We start from the raw sequence: 15,928 nt of genomic DNA, 5'->3' as shown, positions 1-15,928 counted from the left end.
ACCTGCCTCAGCGTGAGAAGTGTTGGGAATCTCTTCCTCAGACAGTGGGGAGTTAAGAAAAGGCAGCATATACCATACCCCCATTTCCTCATCCTCCGAGTCTGTATCCCATATAGAGGTGCAGGCTGGTCTAATTTATCCTGCTGCTGGTCCTTCAGTCTCTCCACATCACTGCAGAGTCCTCTTATAAGGTGTAGGGTCCAAGTCTGGCTCTAGGTCAACATACACCTCTTGTCCCAGAGGTAGAAGGTGGCTCCGATGGAGAATATTGACAGGCCCATTCCTATCCTCCGATTTCACTCAGAAAACTGGTATGTTTGGCATCTGACTCTCCACTACATAGGGCATAACTGCCCAGTGGACAGCCCACTTATGCTTCCCAGGTAGCCCAAAATTCTTTATGAGGACTCTGTCTCCAGGCATGAGTTGGGAGAACCGAACCTTGTGATTATACCTCCTCTTATTTCCTTGATTCTGCTTGGTAGCCGAGACCTCAGCTAATTCATAAACCTTTTTCAGCTCCCTTTTCATATCAGACACATATTTCAGACAAGTATTCTCTTTTAACAGCCTCACTCATGGGTATCTGGTAATATCACTCCTCAAGTCCAGTACACTGAACTACATTGCACTATTCAGGCATGCCAGCGCGTCCTCGATTTTCTGGACTGTATACTGGTCGGGGACTGTATGCCTGTTCAGAGTCCAATAGTCCACACACACACCCGTATCTTCCTATTCTTCTTCCTGGCCACCACTATCGGAGATCTTTAAGGGCTTCTGGACTCAGTGATGATCCCAGTTTCCTTCAGCTTCCTCAGATGCTACCAACTGACTTCCACCTCTGCAGGCGCCAGTTGCCGTGACCTTTCTCTGAGCAGGGTGTCCTCTGTCAGCAGAATGCGGCGAGTCCTCTTGGAACAGCTCACACCAAACTCATCAGTAGCAAAGACATCTTCCAGCTTCAACATTTTCTGTTGTTTATTCTCATCATCCAGTCCAGTACAGCCATGCACTTCCTCAAAAGCAGCTTGGAACATAGGGTGAATGGACAATGTTTTCAGAAAGCTCTCTCCAACTTTCTCCTTGCAGGCCTCCACCAGCCTCCTCACAATAGGAGTATTTGTTCCCGCAAGAATTGAAGCTTCATGTCTCTTGACCAGGTCCAGACAAACCAGCACTAATGTATCAAGGACCTCAGCTACTCCCACATCTGCCTCCGAAAACTCCAGCTTCAGTGACAAGTAACCATTATCCGGATAATCATCTGTACTAAGTGTTACGAATGAGGAGCAACTCTGATGGGCAGAAGGGTGCAAAGTCCCCCCCCCCCCTTTTTGAGAATCGCAAAATCGCTATTATTTTGGGTCTGATACCAAGGAAATGAAAGAGATAATAGCAAGGGCAGTTGTTATTGACAACGCTCATGAAAAATTGATGAGAGAGAAGCCACAGGTTGGAATGTCTCCTATTGACAAAAAGAGAGATTACTGCTATTGTCTCTTGAAGAAGGAATTGTGTATTGAGTACTGTTCTATTCATTAAAACCCCTCAGGGGGCAACCAGCATAGTCTGGTTGAGGGATTGCATCATCCCAACCTGATTGACACCTGACACCCCGTGAGTGGGGATAAAAGTAGGGTATGGGGAAACACCCCTCAGACGCACCAGGAGAGACGCTACGAGACCGGTGGGGGGCTTGTGTGTGTGTCCGCCCTTGCCTGGGTGACGAGTCCTCCACGGAACAGTCTAGCTAAAGGATGGAGGTGTCATACGTGAATGCCCACAACAACAACGCATCGACGGATCAAGATCGTAAAAGGAAAGTCGGCAAGTCAATAGCTGTTACTCTCTCTCTCTCTCTCCCTCTCTCTATCCAACAATTGCAACACAGTGATCAGCAACTACCGCAGCCTGCATGAACTGAACTGAACTTTATATTTCCATCGGACAATTCATTATCCCCTAGACAACGATAGAGCTTATTTCTTATTGATTATTATTATACCTGCACTTTTAGGTTTAGTATTGATGTCGTCTATTATCTGTATATTTGCATTGATATTATTTTTGTGTATTTTTACTAATAAATACTGTTAAAAATAGTATCATCAGACTTCAATGGATACTCCTATCTTTGCTGGTAAGATACCCAGTTACGGGGTTCATAACAACTTGGGGCCTCGTCTTGAGATTTGATACCAAATTGGAGGGCCAGGGAATTGGGCTTTTAAGTCCAGATTTGGATCTGGTTGCATGGGTAACCAGATGGGAAACCAGCAAAGATGGACATAGATGCATTTACACAAAACCCGACTTTGAAGGCGCTAGAGGGGGCCACAAAGACGGACTTGGTAAATATTGCGAAAGGACTAAATCTCACAGAGGTGAGGTTGTCAATGAAAAAGTGGGAGATGCGGAGGGCCATAACTCAGTATTATATTGAGACAAATGTGTTTTCGGCTGAGGTATTGGACCAGATCCCTGAAAAGGTACCAGCTATTGGGACGGCTCAGTTAGAGTTGGAAAAATTAAGGTTGGAACAGAAGAAAAGGGAGTATGAGCTCCAGCTAAAGGAGGGAAAGTGGGAGCATGAAATTAGGTTAAAACAGCTGGAAGCAGCTGAAAAGGAGAAGGAAAGAGCTGAAAAGCAGAAGGAAAGAGCTGAAAAACAGAGGGAGTATGAGGAGAAGGAGAAACAGAGGCAGCATGAGCTGGACATGGAGAAGTTAATGCAAGAGAGAAGGGTCCAAGGGGCGGACTGAGAGGAGAGGTTTAATGTCAGTAGGGAGTTTAGGTTAGTACCTCCGTTCGAGGAGACGGATGTTGATAGTTATTTCTTGCATTTTGAAAAGGTGGCAGTGAATCAGAAGTGGCCCAGAGATCAGTGGGTGGCGTTGTTACAAAGTGTGTTAAAAGGGAAGGCACACGGGCATATACGGCGTTGTCTGTGGAGGAGGAGTATGAGAATTACGAGGAAGTAAAACAGGCCATTCTTCGGGCCTACGAATTGGTACCTGAGGCATATAGACAAAAGTTCAGAGATTTAAAGAAAGTGTGGAATCAGACGTATGCAGAGTTTGCCTATAAGAAGGGTGTGCTCTTGGATCGTTGGTGTGCGGCAGAAAGGATGGAAGAGGATTTTCGGCGTTTCAGAGAGTTAATTCTGACTGAGGAATTTAAAGGTTGTATTTAAAGGATGATATCCGGATGTATTTGAACGAGAAGCCGAATAAGTCCATATCAGAATTTGCCAGGTTCGCAGGTTGTGCCCTAACCCACAAGACAAAGGTTTCCTCGAATAAGAGTTACCAGAAAGACCGTAGGAACGGTAGAGAAAGCCCGCTGGCTGAGGCAGAAATTCAGCCGGGAGCTAGTGGTAAAAGTAAGGAGGAAGAAAGTCAAGCTGGCAGGAGGGTTCCTGGCTTGACCTGTTTTAATTGTGGAAAGATGGGTCATATTGCATCTAAGTGCTTTGCTCCGAGGAAGGAGACAGGAAAAGGGAACGCAGCAGTCCCTACAGGGTGTATTGTGTCGATCAGCAAATCGACGAGAAAGCCCCAGGTAGATAAAATATGAGAGGGGCATGAGAAATTTATTTCTGAAGGTATGTGAAAGAGGGAGAAACACCAGTTCCAGTGCGGATCTGGAGAGATACTGGAGCTGAGCAGTCATTGATTCTCAGTAAGTTACTAGATTTTGGTCCTGAGACTGGAGAGGTAGTTTTGAGAGGTATAGGAAAAGGGACAGAAGCTGTACCTTTGCATGGGATCATTATAAATTGTGACCTGGTATCTGGACCAGTTGAAATAGGGGTACGGTCAGAATTACCGAGAGATGGCGTGGATGTCCTTCTTGGTAATGATTTAGCAGGGGGTGAGGTGTGTGCAGCAGTGAAGCTGACGAGCAAGCCTGTAAGTGTTGAGGTCCCGCCCCTAGGTTCCAAGATCTATCCCGCATGCGCGATCACTCGCAGCATGTCGAGAAAAGCAGCTGAGAAAGAGACCAGTTTAAATGAGTCCAGTGTTGATTTGGCTGAGACGTTTTTACCGACCCTGTACCAAGAGGGGTTAGGGGATGGTAAGACAGAGAATAGGGAAAGAGAGTAAAGGAGAGGAGGTAGACCTACCCTTAGCCAGGAGGAAATTTATAGAGGCACGGAGTAAAAATGAGAAACAGATAAGGCTGTTAGAAGGTCCAGGGTTGGACATGGATGATCTGTCTGGCTTGACAGAACTGTTTGAAGAAGTTGAAGAATTTAAATGTGTTCCCGATAATGAAATAAGGGCAGTCCTAGGATGCCATTACCTTGAAGGAGTCTGCTGGGTTAGCAGATGAGTTTGTTTTAACCCGCAGGGTTGAGTTTACTCCGGAAGGGAGTTGTCCAGAGAGTAACTGGGAGGTTCAGGGGAACTTAGAATTTGAAAAGGGGACAAGTATTGAAAGCCTGGAAGAGGTAGATGTCCCGTCTGAGTGTGTTCAAGATGTGGATGCACATGGTACTGAACCTAGTAATGAAACTCAGGAAAAGTCTGAGGTATCTGATTTAGTTGAAAAGGAATGCAGTCCTTTTGGGTCAGATGGACTTGGTTCAGTGAAGAAAGGGTTAACCTTGGTACTAGTGGAAAGTGAGAGTTCCCAGTTGTTTGTGTTAGAAGGTGTGTTAAAAGTTAGTGAGGAGAAAGGTGGTGATGTGGATATTATTATTGAAGGAGAAGGGAAAAGTGTAGTTCCTAAATTGAATGAAGAAAATTTAAAGTCTGGATTGGGGTCAGAAGCAGTAACCAGGCTGAAGGAACAATGGCTTGTTAACAAGGTGCCTGTGAATCAATTACAGGTTGATTTGGAATGTAAAGGTACCCCACTCGCAAATGTTATTAAAGGGTGTGCTGTGAAGAGGCAGAATTTGAAATGTTGTTTGGACAAAGAGGGATCACTTGCAGATATTAAACTGAAAACTAATAGAATGAAGGGTCCTGAAGATAAAACTAACGACTTGCTTAAAAATAAAGAATTATGTGGAAGTTCAGAAGATGGGCTAAGTTTGGAAAACATTGTTGATAAAATAACTTCTATGGAAAGAGTATGCAAAAGCCTATTCCACACTGGTGAGCAAGCTAACCACGTGAGAGTTAAGTGGAAAAGAGGCGAAGGTTAAAAAAAAATGCCACTTTAACTAACAGGATCTGGTTTTAAGGGATTTCGACAAAGCATGTAAATAATAAAGACAACACCATGGAAGATTGACTGTTAAGTTTAAAAGTAAAATAAAGATTAGTATTTGCATAAACTTTTGTAATGTACTACAGAATAATCACACATGAATTGGTTCACATTTTGTATTATATACTTAAGATCACAACCCTTTAGTTTTGTTTTGCTGAAGAAAAGGAATAAAAATAGGTGGTTATTAAATTGGAGTCTGATGCTACAGGAATTTATTAAGAATTTGATATTAAGATACAGCATATTAAAGGAAGTGATAGTGTGCTCGCTGACTGTTTATCTAGATGCTAAGTTGAATGTATAACTGTATTACTCTGTAGTTAAAAAACTCTTTTGTATTGTGTTAGATTCTGTAATTCTGTAAGACTCTGTATTAGGTAATTTTCCCCTTTTGGTGAAAATTTTTAGAAGGATGGGGGTGTTACGAATGAGGAGCAACTCTGATGGGCAGAAGGGTGCAAAGTCGCCCCCCCCCTTTTTGAGAATCGCAAAATCGCTATTATTTCGGGTCTGATACCAAGGAAATGAAAGAGATAATAGCAAGGGCAGTTGCTATTGACAACGCTCATGAAAAATTGATGAGAGAGAAGCCACAGTTTGGAATGTCTCCTATTGACAAAAAGAGAGATTACTGCTATTGTCTCTTGAAGAAGGAATTGTGTATTGAGTACTGTTCTATTCATTAAAACCCTCAGGGGGCAACCAGCATAGTCTGGTTGAGGGATTGCATCATTCCAACCTGATTGACACCTGAGACCCTGTAAGTGGGGATAAAAGTAGGGTCTGGGGAAACACCCCTCAGACGCACCAGGAGAGACGCTACGAGACCAGTGGGGGGCTTGTGTGTGTCCACCCTTGCCTGGGTGATGAGTCCTCCACGGAACGGTCTAGCTAAAGGATGGAGGGGTCATATGTGAATGGCCACAACAACGCATCGACGGATCAAGATCGTAAAAGGAAAGTCGGCAAGTCAATAGCTGTTACTCTCTCTCGCTCCCTCTCTCTCTCCAACAATTGCAACACAGTGATCAACAACTACCGCAGCCTGCATGAACTGAACTGAACTTTATATTTCCATCGGACAATTCATTATCCCCTAGACAATGATAGAGCTTATTTCTTATTGATTATTATTATACCCGCACTTTTAGGTTTAGTATTGATCTCGTATATTATCTGTATATTTGCATTGATATTATTTTTGTGTATTTTTACTAATAAATACTGTTAAAAATAGTATCATCAGACTTCAACGGATACTCCTATCTTTGCTGGTAAGATACCCAGTTATGGGGTTTGTAACATAAGACTCCAGATCTCTAGTGCACTGAGTGGTGTCGATGGTAAATGCGTCAAATACTGGTTGTAAAACAAATGGTACAGCAGAGTAACCTGAGAACCAGTGTGAAGTATGGCTCCAGTGTAAATACCCTCAATCTGTAGAAATACACTGGAACTTGGCCCCACTAAGCCTTCAGGAATAGGGTGTTTTGCTTGATATGTTGCTGGGAATGTGTTCCCCCCGAGACACCAGGCCATTCCCTGACTGGGTCTCTCCACTTAGGTACTTGGGGACTTACTCTCCGAGGGGTTTCCCATCGTTCACATTCCTGTCTGGTGTTCCTCTTCACCACAGTTATAACAGACAATACCGGCTGCTCCCCTCCTCATGGGACCCTGGCCATTAGCAGCCCTCTGCATAGTCCTCGGGGGTCCACCTCCCTATCAGCTCAATCGTACGGGGGGGGGGGGCACACCCGCTGATAACAACTGGGACATCTCAGTCCTAAATTCTGCCACAAGCTCCTTCACCACTCCCCGGGGTGGGTTATCAGTGGTCACCTAAATTCCACATGTGATAAACATGGACACAATAAGCTAAGTGCCCTCCTTCCAAGAGAAAAATATCTATGCTGCTATAATTAAGATAGGAGACCAATATACAAAGACTTAGATGTAGTGGTCAACATAGACAGAGTACATAGATTAGCGGTCTAAAGCTGGGATGCCATGTACACTCAGTGGACACTTTATTAGGTACACCTATACACCTGTTCATTAATACAAATATCTTAACAGCCTATCATGTGGCAGCAATTCAATGCATAAAAGACATTCTCAAGGGGTTCAGTTGTTGTTCAGACAAAGTGTCAAGGACAGAACCAATTAAACGTTCAAAGTAAAATTATTATCATCACCATACACTACTTTCAGATTCATTTTCTTGCAGGCATTCACAGTAGAGCAGAGAAATACAGTACAGTAAAACTGTGCTGCCAAATTCTTAAACACTCTTGCTTCATCCCTTTTAATGGAAGTATTTACCTCTGTAGATACAACTTTACTTACAGTTGAAGGCTGGTTTCTCCATACAGCACTAAGATTCTCTGTTATGACTCTACAAAGCTATACGCCTTCTACTGGTAGAAGTACAGAGATTATTCTTGTGTTTAAAGATTCAAGATGGTGTATTGTCATTCTTTGGTACATGAGCATAAAGGAGAACAAATGATTGAGAGTTCAGCAGCACCATATTTTCAAAACTATGGTTGACAGAAACCCTTGAATGGAAACTTTGAAACACTAAGAATTTAAAACTAGCTCCATTATTGAGGGCTGGAGAAGCTGCTGCAACTCTGCGTGCAGCCATCTTCAAAGTCTTACTAGAGAGATCAAGATTAAAACTACTTATTTAAGTAACAAGAGAAAAAGGCCATTGTCATAAAATATCTTCTCTCTTCCTGAGTGACTGGTTATTTCAAATAGATGAATCATTCTTTCCAGGAAGTTAGCATGAATCACCAAACCGAGTTGCTCCACTGGATGTGTGACTATGCTTTTTTCAGATGTTCCCTCTCAGCTTGCACTAATGTCATTGTGATTATTTTCTCACATAATTTATGTTCATTTATGTGCATAAAGGTGCAGCAGAAGGATAATTGTCATTGCATTTATACCCTCTGTACATATGCCGGTAACAATAAATTTCAACTTCCTTTGGATTGTTACAAATATTAACCCTCAGTAATAGTGATCAGAATGAGAATCAAATCAAACTACCCGGTAAGTTGTTTCACTGGATATGTTGTTCTGTACTTTCTGAGGTTTCTTGGTTTCTATTAATATTTTCTAAATTATTTGACCAGAATAAAAAGTCAAGATCCACAGAATTGAATGTGGACACAATATTGTTGGCCAGAGAGAACGAAAATCTACAAATCAAAAATAGGAATGAGGCAAGTAAAAATAGACAAACCAAAACTGTTTTTTCTTGCCACGTGGTCACAGGAATGGTGGTGATCATTTTGTGAGACTAGTCTTGCAGCCTCCATTTAGTGAACTGTTGAATGAACTGGTTCTTTTTCAGGAATAACACAACAACTGAACACGGACACTGTGATTTTTCTGCAGATGACCTGACACTATTTTCAGATGAGAAGCTTTTTATTATGTAAAACTGCAGAATTGTAGAAGGAACAGCCTGTGATTGTGTTGTCTGGGCCCAGCATTTGGCTGATCTGGTTGAACTGGTTTGAACTACGCTAGGTTCAAAAGAATGAATGAAGCTGAAACATTATAGATTGATCTGATAAGGAAAAGAATAAGAACGGAGGATTTGGGAGCACAGGCAGCCACAACCATCACAGAAGGGATGACCTTATGTCAAAACTGTGGAGACTACACTGGGATAAGAGGAATGCCTGGACCCCTTTTCCTGGGTAATATCTTTTCTCTTCTTTGACTGTTAATGGAAGGTCAGAGAAACCTAGTGAATGTGCATACAGGTACTTTGTTGTGTAAATCATGTGTTTGTTAACTGAACCAACAAGGTACTTCTCAATAAATACAAATTCTTTCTAGGCCTAACTGATCACTATTGTTGAGGATCAATATTGTAACAATCCAAAGGCAGTCCAACTTTATTGTTGCCAGCATACATACAAGGGGTATAATGCCATGAAAAATATCTTTTTTGCAGCAGTATTACACAAACAAGTTAAACATAATGATACTAGTGCAAGCTGAGTGAGAAAAAAAATCATCTGATGTAGCATTAGGGTTTTTCAAATTGGGTTAAGAACCTGATAACTACATGTCAGGGACACACAGCCCCGTAATGAGGTTCAAATCACTTGATTTAAATTTAGGTCCCCAAATATATCTTGGCCTCAGTTCATTTCTTGCTAAATCCATGACTTAGTTACCTCCGGATCACTTCTCGCTAAATCTTTGACTTGGCTATCTCCAGATCTCCAATGCTCTCCTAGCCTTTGACATTCCTTCTGCACTCTGCTTATGTGTGGGAGGGAGGTGGCCAGGGGGAGGGGTACCTTGGGGTTCTAACATTTAACTGTCGTTCATTCTTTGGGGCACTCCTTCTTTGATATTCCTTCTCTCTCAATGAGGTAATCTTTTATTGATGCTCCATTTAGCATCAATGCACTATGATAACTCCCTCATTAAGCAGTCTTAAATTTTGAATTCTCATGGGTGTTTCCAAATTCTCTGTAATGCTATCCCTCCCTATTTCATAATCATTTCATTTCTTGTAAATCTCTGATTCATCAGTGTACTTCCTGTTCTAATCTATTCTTATTCATCATCATCATCATCATGTGACATACTCTGCCAGAGCCTTGGCGACCGCTTTCTTCCACTGCGATCTGTCGGCAGTCAAACCTCTTGCATCTCTGGCAGTGAGGGTGGTCCACTTCTTGATGTTGTCGATCCAGGTTGTCCTCTGACTGCCTCGGGAGCGGCTTCCTTCTACTTTACCTTCAAGCACAGTGTATTCCAGTGTGTCATCAGTTCATGAGATGTTTTCAAAATAATGAAATTTCCTTTGGTTAATGGTTTCCAGAAATATTGGTTTTGTGCCAATCTATTCTAGGATGAAATTGTTAGATCTCCTTTCAATGTACAATACCCTGAGGATCTGTCTGTATGTCTACATCTCAAAAGCTGTCAACTTCTTTTCATCAGCTGCTTTTAGGGTCCATGTTTCACAGCCATATAGGGTTACTGGCCAGATGAGACTCTTGAGGAGACGTACCTTGGTGTCAGTGCTCACAGTTCTATCTTTCCAGATGTTCTAGTTTGGTAGTGCTTGTGCATGCCATTGCTAGCCTTTGCCTTATTTCCTTGCTGCATTCATTTGTGTCATTTAGTTCTGCACCAAGGTATATAAAGGAGGGCACTTGTTCAATCTTGTTGTTTCTGATGTAGGTGTCAGTTTGAATTGCAGTTTTGCTTACCACCATAACTTTGGTCTTTTTGCCATTTATCAGCAATCCAAATTCAGCAGAGACCTTTGCAACATTATTGAGTAGAGCTTGTAGGTCTTCTGTTGTGGCTAACAGGGCTGTGTCATCTGCGTATCTCAAGTTACTGATAGTTCTTCCTCCTATTTTAATGCCAGTGTTGTCTGGAATTGCCAGTCTCATGATCATCTCAGTGTAGATGTCAAAAAGGTGTGGAGAAAGGATGCAGCCTTGGTGGACTCCTTTCCTATTGCAGAATTATTCAGTCTTGCCAGATGTGGTCTGAAGGCTGGAGGATTGCATAGCATACAGTGTTTCTAGAAGAGCCACTAGGTGTGGTGCCACACCCATTTGAATTATTGTCGTCCACAGTTTGGTGTATTGAACACAGTCAAATGCCTTTGAATAGTCTATGAAGCAGATGTTCAGGGGTGTATTGACCTCTCTCATTTTCTCCATTATTAGGCGCATGTTGAAGAGCTGGTTCCTGGTACCTTGGCCACTCCTGAAGCCAGCCTGTTAGACTGCAATTTCTCTATCTACGTAGTTCTTTGGTCTCTCAGAGATGAATATGAGTAGAACTTTGCTGGTGTGTGATATCAATGCAATTGTTCTGTAATTATTGCACTGCAGGAGACCCCCTTTCTTGGGAATTGGAATGTAGACAGATTTGCACTAGTCTGTTGGCCATTTGCCAGTCTTCCAGATGGCACAGACAATGCGGTGCAAGATGCATGCCACTGAGGTGCCTGTTGCTTTCAGTAGTTCTGCTGGTATGTGTCTGGACCAGGTTCTTTATACTTTTTAATCTTCTCGGTTGTTCTTTCTTCTTCTGACAGGAGTGGCTCTGGTTCATGTTCTAGTGTTGTCCAGTCAGTGGCTTTGTCACGGTTTTCATTCTCGTGATTTTCATAGAGTTTCTTAGTGTACTCGAGCCACCTTTCCCTCACATCTGCATCTTCTGTCAGAACTTTTCCTTCGTCATTTATTGATTGCACCAATTCTTGGTGTGAAGCTGCCGATAAGTTCTTTTACTGCAGCATAAATTATCTTGCTGTTGTCTTTGTTGGCATCATTTTCCATGTTGGAGCAGATGCATTGTAGGTATGCCTCTTTGTCAAGTCTGCAGTTTTGTTGTACTTCACTCTTCAGCTCCTTGTATTCCTTACCTGTTGTTCCTTTCTGACCTTTCACCGATCTCTTCATTTCTACTGCATACAGCGTTTCATTTGAGATCCATTCTGTGCCTTTGTGTTTGCGTCGCTTTGGAATGTGTTTCTCTGCTGCTGTTGTTAATGCATCTCTTGTTGAGTTCCAAAGTTCTTCTGGTTCAACCTCTTCTTGTAAGTTCAGCAGGGCTTCAAAACTGTTGCAAACCTCTATGCTAAAAGAGTTTGGTATATCTGAGAGATCATATCTGACTGGTGGTTTTGCTCGTTTTACGTTCTTAACCCTGGGCTTCATCTTGTCCAACAACAGTTGATGATCAGTATCACAATCAGCTCCCGGATATGCCCTGCATTTCAGAATATTTCATTTCCATCTTTTGTTGGTGAGGATATAATCAACCTGGTTCTTGGTTTTACCATCAGGAGCTGTCACCAAGGGTGTTGATCAAACATTGTGTTCATTATACAGAGGTGGTTTTCTTGACAGAATTCAACTAGCCATGTCCCCTGTTCATTTGGTGTTTCTAACCTGTTGCTTCCCATGACTTCCTTATTCAGAGATGTTTGACCTACTTTTGCATTGAAATCACCTAGAATGAGCACAACATCAGTTTTCAGAGTATCATCAATGAGGCCTTGCAGGTTGTTGTAGTGTCCCTCAAGCTCTCCTCATCTGCATCACTAGTTGGTGAGTAGTTGACAATGAGTGTGATTGGGAAAGTCTTGCATTGTATGCAGATGGACATTAGTCATTCATTCAATGGGTTGTAGTCTCAATGTCACCAAGACCAAGGAGATGGTGGTGGACTTTAGGAGATCTAGGCCTCATATGGAGCCAGTGATCATTAATGGAGAATGTGTGGAGCAGGTTAAGACCTACAAGTATCTGGGAGTACAGTTGGACGAGAAGCTAGACTGGACTGCCAACACAGATGCCTTGTGCAGGAAGGCACAGAGTCGACTGTACTTCCTTAGAAGGTTGGCGTCATTCAATGTCTGCAGTGAGATGCTGATGATGTTCTATAGGTCAGTTGTTGAGAGCGCCCTCTTCTTTGTGGTGGCGTGTTGGGGAGGAAGCATTAAGAAGAAGGACGCCTCACGTCTTAATAAGCTGATAAGGAAGGCGGGCTCTGTCGTGGGCAAAGTACTGGAGAGTTTAACATCGGTAGCTGAGCGAAGGGCGCTGAGTAGGCTACGGTCAATTATGGAAAACCCTGAACATCCTCTACATAGCACCATCCAGAGACAGAGAAGCAGTTTCAGCGACAGGTTACTGTCGATGCAATGCTCCTCAGACAGGATGAAGAGGTCAATACTCCCCAATGCCATTAGGCTTTACAATTCAACTGCCAGGACTTAAGAACTTTTTTTTTTTTTTAAAGCTATTATTAATGCTTTTTGAGTTAGTGATTTAGATGCATATCATATTATTACTGAGTTAAGTATTGTATGTAAGGAGTTTTTGCTACAACAAGTGTATGGGACATTGGAAAAAATGTTGAATTTCCCCATGGGGATGAATAAAGTATCTATCTATCTATCTATCTATCTATCTAGTACTGCTTTAGCTATTTCTTGCTTCAAGATGAGCGCAACACCTGTACTTCCTCCTTTCACAGATCTGGAGTAGTACATTGTATAGCTGTTCTTTGTTGTAAAATGACCTCTGTCAGACCATCTGATCTCTGTTGTTCCAATGATATCGCAGCTGATTCTGCCGATTTCATCGATGAGAAGGTGAAGTTTCCCTGTGCTTCTTAGAGTGCGAACATTCCAAATGCAAATATTGATATAAAGTTTGTTAAGTCTGAGGGTCTTCATTCCAGCACCAGTTGTGTCAGATTCTGGGGTTCCTGGAAGAGGATTTCCCCCAGTGTCGCCATTATGACCAGAGGTACTTGAAGTGTTGTCAGCCTCTTCCCCAGTAGCCAGTAGCATCGTTACCGTAATACAGCCTACGGGTCCCACGGCCCACGGCAAGGTTTTTGCCATTCATTGGTCCTGTCACAGAGTGAAAGTGGTTGTGTTGGAGGAAAGAGGATGCTGTGAGTGGTCCCCCACATCCTTCTCACAGCGCAGTGGTCGCTCACTGACCAAAATGCCCAGCCATTGATGCCATTATGTCATTCTTCCACCTGCGCAGTTGACATTATTGCCTTTGACCTGCTGAGTTCCTCTGCCAGTGCTGTCATCCAACACCCTGCTGCCAGTGTCTTCACCATAACCCTGGTAAGGGAGGCTGACAGGTGCTAGTCCTTGCCCAAGGGACATCTGGGGATACCAGCGACAGTTAAGAGGCACTCCATCATCCTCATAGCCCTTGCGGACCCCTGCGCCAGGATGCAGCTTTACATCTTGCCCAGGACTAATTCTAATCCACAGTTTAGTACTTACTGCCCATCTCTTCAGCTGCAAAGGGGAAAAATTATGAAATTCTTCCATGAAACCTATCCTACTTTCAAAATCTAGTATTTTGCCCAACTTCAGTGGCTGGGAAGATATTGGAGTACATTATTAAGGATGAGGTTTTGGGCTACTTTGAGGCACATGATAAAATAGGTCAAAGCCAAAATGGTTACCCTAAGGTGAAACCTTGCCTGACAAAATCTTTTGGAATTCTTTGAGGAAATAACGGGCAAGATTGACAAAGGAGAAGCAGTGGATGTTGGGTTTTGGATTTTCAGAAGGCCTTTGAGAAGGTGCTACACATGAGGCTGCTCAACAAGATAAGAGCACGTGGTATTACAGGAAAGATTGATAGTAGAGTAGCTGACTATCGGGTGGCAAAGAGTGGGAATAAATGGGACCATTTCCGGATGGCTGCTGGTGACTGGTGGTGTTTTGCAGGGGATAGTGTTGTGTCACTTCTTTTCATATTAAATGCTGGTCAAGTTTGCAGATGATAAAAATATTCTGAGTGTGGGGTGGGGGGGGGGGGGAATAGTGTTGAGCAGGGAGCTATCTTAGTTGTGCCTTGTGCTGTGTATGACTGTTAGTACTGTGTTTTGCACCTTGGCCCTAGAGGAACACTGTATTCATGGGTATTCATGCATGACGGACTGATAATTAAAATTGTCCTCCCCTTCAATAAAAGAAATAGAACACTGGAAGAACTTAGTAGCATTTGTGAAGCAAAAAGCTCATGTCAAGACTTGACATCAGGACTGGCCTAATCAGTTCTACCAGCATACTGCTTTTGTTCCAGACTCAAAATCAGAACTAATACAATTAATATGGTGTGACGTTCCAGGATCCATGTTTTCTTTTGACTTCATCTCTGCTTCCACAATCTTTTCAGGTAGTGAATTCTTGAGTTTTGCTACTCTTTGAGTGAAGAAGAGAATTTTGCTCTGATCTTTCTTTGCATTTGCTTTTATCTATGTCCCGTAGTATTGACTCTGGGCGAAGAGAAGTAAGTCATCCCAATTTATCTGACCTTGAACTTATAACTTCATAGATTTGAATGAAATTTCTTCCCAGCCTCCTCGATTCTGAAGGAAACAATTTTGGTTCCATCTGTTATTACTAAAGCCTCCAATGCTGGAAACATCTTCTTAAGTCTCTCTACATCCTTTCTTCGGTATCACAAACTGGTCATATGCTGACAAGTACTGTTAAGTCATGGAGTCAGGCTTTTTGGCTTATTGAGCCCACTCCTAACTTCAAGCACTTCTCTCAGTTTATTCTCCCAAAATTCCCATCAATGTCTCCCAGCTTGCTGGGAAAATGGAGACACCTCCTTCTCCCTTATTAGGGAGAGAGAGAGAGCCTCTGGTATGTTGTATACCGGGTGAAATGTGAAGTCTTTGGGGTAGCTGCAGTCTTTGTCTTTTCTATTGCTTTGCCCATGCTTGAGTGCTCAGTAGCAGGTGCCAATGCTTTTTTTGCCAGTGGGGGGAGGGGTATTGATGCTTTCTGCCACTTACGAGCGGGAGGGAGGGGAACTGGGGGGATTTTGGGGTTCTAACATTTAACTGTCAATCATTCTTTGAGGCACTTCTCTGCTTTCATGGATGGTTGCAAAGAAAAAGCACTTCAGGATGTAGAAACATAGAAAACCTACAGCACAACACAGGCCCTTCGGCCCACAAAGTTGTACCGAACGTGTCCCTACCTTAGAAATTACTAGGCTTACCAATAGCTCTCTATTTTTTTAAGCTCCATGTACCTATCCAAAAGTCTCTTAGAAGACCCTATCGTATCTGCCTCCACCACTTTTGCCAGCAGCCCATTCCACGCACTCACCACTCTCTGAGTCAGGAAGGAGGTACA

General features: G+C 42.8%; 1 pseudogene; it reads right to left on the bottom strand.

Moving 5' to 3' along the window:
- Window positions 1–971, bottom strand: part of LOC140734009 (eukaryotic translation initiation factor 4E transporter pseudogene) — a 40,045-nt pseudogene extending 39,074 nt beyond the window's left edge.
- Between the last annotated feature and the right edge of the window lie 14,957 nt (window positions 972–15,928).

This window comes from Hemitrygon akajei, chromosome 10 (assembly GCF_048418815.1).
Source record: "Hemitrygon akajei chromosome 10, sHemAka1.3, whole genome shotgun sequence".
NCBI classification, from domain to species: Eukaryota; Metazoa; Chordata; class Chondrichthyes; order Myliobatiformes; family Dasyatidae; genus Hemitrygon; species Hemitrygon akajei.
Note: the sequence above shows the minus strand (reverse complement) of the source record. Positions and strands in the feature narration are given on the sequence as shown.